This window comes from Pleuronectes platessa, chromosome 18 (genome assembly GCF_947347685.1).
Source record: "Pleuronectes platessa chromosome 18, fPlePla1.1, whole genome shotgun sequence".
Classification (NCBI taxonomy): Eukaryota; Metazoa; Chordata; class Actinopteri; order Pleuronectiformes; family Pleuronectidae; genus Pleuronectes; species Pleuronectes platessa.
The window spans coordinates 1,750,968-1,755,487 of record NC_070643.1 but is presented as its reverse complement, the minus strand read 5'-3'; positions in this window follow the sequence as shown (position 1 = coordinate 1,755,487).

The following is a 4,520-nucleotide window of genomic DNA, read 5'->3' as shown; positions in this document are numbered from 1 at the left end:
ATGGGCCCTATATATTTATATTTATATATATAGTAGCCAAGACAGGACAAATTAACAGTTTTTATGACAACTTAAGTCTACTACAGGTTCTCGGTCATGTTTGGGAGGGTGACATGAGAGGTATTCAGCTGCAACAAGACACTTCACCACTCTGTCACTAAAATTGTACACACTGAACCCTTAACAGCAACGGGAAAACAATTATCAATAAAGCTTTCTTTTTCAAAAACAACTATATGTTGTTCATGTTCCTTTAGTATAGGGTGCAGCTGAAACTGGCCTGTCTTTCAGTAAAAAGGAAAATAAAATTCAACATGACTCATACAAAATATAAAACTGCTGGGTAATTGCCTCTCTCACAGCCCAACCAGGGTGGTGGGGTCAACCACATCAGGGTTGTAGGGTGACAGGGCTGCCATCTTTCTTACGGCCACGATGTTGTGCAGCACAACCCATGCAGATATATTTCTGCAAGGCCATGTAGGCATGTCAAGCTGCCTTTCAAAACACCAATTGTCTTTTCAATCCTGACCCTGGTTTTGCTAAAGAAATTATTTTGTGGCCCAACATCAGGATACAGTTTTCATCAAAAAAGGTCTGGCAGCCGTACCCCAGCACCACGTTAAACTCACCTAAAGAGACACAGTGTATTACAATGATTAGTATTACAAAATACCGCAATGCAATTAGAGAATTTACCCCAAAAATGTTTTGGCAGAGTGCTTGAAGATCCTGGATGCCACTTTGCATCAATAATGGTTGTGACATGCAACCATTATGCGCTGAGGTAGCTATTTATAGCATTTATATAATTAATTTATCACATGTACTTGTAAACATTTATCAGTGATGATACTTTCATCCTCAATTAATAATCAAGAGAGATGATCAATGATGAATTACTAGCACTGATATTGAAACAGGGAAAATGCTTCACAACTAAGGATAAAATGAAATGAGCATTAATATAGAATGATGGCTCAGAGGAAAGGGAAATAAAAAAACTATATATACAGAATAGACTTTGTTTATACTGTACAACTGTCCCCTCTTGTTTTGATCGATCCTGGTCCCAGAGGCTTTGGGGCTGTTGCACACATTGCCTGGTTGGTAACATTTCCTTTTGCCTTTCTCTGTGTCCTTGACTTGTCATCCCTGGCTTCCTCACATTCTCTGGCACTCCTTCCTGAAGGCTGAGTCTGCGGTCCTGTGCTGTGATTAGGATTGACATACTCCCTGGAGCTTTTCTGCTTGTCTCTGTGATTGACCGTGATGGCCCTGCCATCCTGGATTCACTCCGCAAATGTGACCAACCAGTATTAAGCTTACTTTTCTGTACAGTCAGGAAATTCTCCCCCTGTTCACCAATAGGCTGCATTCATACTTCAAGGTCTATATCCCCTTTAAGCATAAAAGCTATGCATTTAAATAAAAAAAAGTCCCAAATTTGAGATGATGCAATTTAAAATGAACTGTTCCTGAAGTTTTGAATATTTGATTCCTGTATAATCCTTTTAAGAGGTTGGGGGATGGGAATTCGCCTAAAACACCTGTCTTGGGAATACCCAAAGTAAATTGAATGCTGTTCTTGAACCATTTGGAGTAAATGAATGGTCTTGGTCTCTTTTGAAAGATAACATTCTGAACCTTTACCCCCGACATTCAGAATCACTCTTAGTGCTACTGGCATTGAGTAATAGCAGTTGGAACACACTTAAGTTGAAGATTTTATTTTTCGCCTGAATATTTTTTAGTAAACAGATGCCTGCAGATGACTCTAGCCGGGACTTATGAGCTGGAAAACACAATGGGAACACAGCATGAAGCCTTTCCTAGCCCAAGTTCAAATTTGATAACAATACCCCAGAAAATGAATATTTTACAAAAAAAATTCTAATGGTATGTCTAGGTGGTTTCCATTTGGAGACTCCAAAGGACCCTTGGTAACCATGGTCACACACTTTCACACTGAAAGAAAAGGGGCATTCAAACACACACACCCCTCCTCCAGATCAGAAGTGACTCCTACAGACACACACAGAGTGAAACAAAGGGCCATACACAAAAAACTACAGCAACAACCCTTCTTTGCCTTTTAAAGAAAAAATAAAAGAAAGATGCATTTATTCGTCCCAAACACATGCACAGTCATGCAAAGGCACACTCATGCAGCTAGGGAAATTTAATCTCTGCTTTTGACCCATCTGGTGCAGGACACACAGAGCAGTGAGCGACCATGTACAGCGCTCGGGGAGCAGATGTTGGGGGAGTAAGGTGCCTTGCTCAGGGGCACTAGACAGGGTAGGGAGACTCTTGGATTTTTGGACAGATCAATCCAGGTTTGTCTTTTGTTGTCTCTCCGTGGAGTCGAAACAGAGACGAACCAGAGACCTTCTCTCCCCATAGTCCAAGTTTCTGCCACTAGACCACCGCCTCTCCTTACGCACAGCTGTTGGTCATTACGCAGTGATTTCGTTGCTGTGCCTATAACTTGACACAGTGACTCGTCACATCTGGATGTTGTAAATTCCACTGGCTAAATGAAACGCCAGTCATCAGAACAATCAGTTGCTATTGGCTCAGTCTTTTAACATGGCAAGCACTGTCCGTCAATGAGATCTCTCGTTGGTTATTGTACGCTGTGGACAGCCCATGCCAGCTCCTATTGGGTCAAGTGAGCTGTCAATCTAAAGTTTAGAGTCTACCCGCCATTTTGAAATGGAGAGATCGCCTCTGTTCACATTCAAACAAAAAATTGTGTTGTTGTTGGTCTGACTGCGACGTTGATTGACCGGCTGTGGTTATCGGATCTTGAAATGGATTACATCGGTCGAATCACAAGAATCTTAGCTTTCCAAAACTATCTTGCATCAGTACCTAGCTGTACGAAGAAGTTTTGTAAATAACAATGTTGAGACTCTTTCGACCCGCCGGTCGAAACATGATAACATTACAACTACACCAGCTAGGTGTGCTAGAGAAGTGATATAACTAGAATCTGTCTGTAAAATAAACAACGGGCACTGGAATAAGACAGTTGTCATTGGACATTTTATACAAACAAAGTTTTTAAGAAATTACCTGTGCTTTGTCGCAGTTATTTGACTGTGAAAATGCCTTGTGAGTATTGAAAATAGCAGCCGTCAGATTTAACATAGTTTAACCAGGTTTAATTATCGAAATTATGTTGTTAATGTTAAATGGTCTGTGTTGGTGGTAAATGCCTCTTTTGTAGTCTTGATGACCACCCAAAGTGCTTAACAGTACAGTTTAGTCCCTTTCACCATTCGCACACACATGCATAGAGTGCATCTATGGGCTGCACTTTTGCTACGAGAGGCAATTCAGAGTCAGTAGATGGGGTAGACTGGGATTGAACCGCTAAATGTAAGTTTTTTTCATTTTTATAAATAATTTTTACTTGTGTGGCCCTAAGAGGATGTGTAGTAGCCTGGAGCAATTATTTGAGTCATGTTGAATGTGGGTGTTTTCACACCTGATAGTCTGGACCATGGTCGGAACCAAGGTAAGGTCTTTGTTATTTTGTATATGTGGCAATAACCAGATGAATGTGGTTTGAACAACAACGCCACATTTGGAGTTAATTAAACCTGTTAAAGAAACTGCACTTCCTACCCCACCTTCACTATTTGTCTCAAGGCTGGCCTCTGAGCCGTCAGACACTTTTAACTCAAATTAATTTTATATATTTGTCTTGTTGTTACCTGCTGCTTAATTAGCCCATGTATTGCCCATTACCATTTTCTTGTATTTTTATACTGTTCTGCAGCTTGTGTCTTGCAAAATCTCACTTTGTGTTATTGCTATATTTGATGCCGTTTTGTTGTTTTTATGTTTAGTATTAAGATGTTATCACCCAAATGTGTGTTGTCCTTATGAATACATACATTTAATAAAATTAAGTTCCTTCTGGTCAACATTTTTTCATTTGCCATTAACTTGGCAAGTAAGTATGGTAAACATATATTTTTTTTAGGGGACAGAATGCCTTTTACAAACAATTTATTGAAAGTACCATTTAGCAGATTTTCCCTAAAAAACGTTGTTTTGCTTTATAACTGCGTCCATTGAGATTTAGCTAAACCAACCAAAGGGATTAATTCTGCATCCAGAGCAGCTTTGTCTCAGCTTTGTCTTGAAATAATTGCACAGCTCCAAGCTTCAAATTAACACTTCTGTTATCTCTCCATCACCTGGCCTCAACCCAAGCTCTGCTGCTGCCAAATGAATTGTTGACTGAAGTTAATGTGGTGGTCACTGCTTATAATGTTTGAACACATGCTGGCACCTTAGATTTGTTTCCCTGCTCTTATCCTCTGTCTCTCAGTCTGCAAACACAGATAATCTAAACTTCTACTCCTAGGAACCCAGTCTCAGTCCACACCTGTCTGCTCAGTGAATTAAGCCACAATTTTCCCCAGTGAAGAAAATTAAATAGAAAAATGACAGCATTTTCAATTAGAGCTATTGCACACAACTTTAATTTATTTTTCTTAATT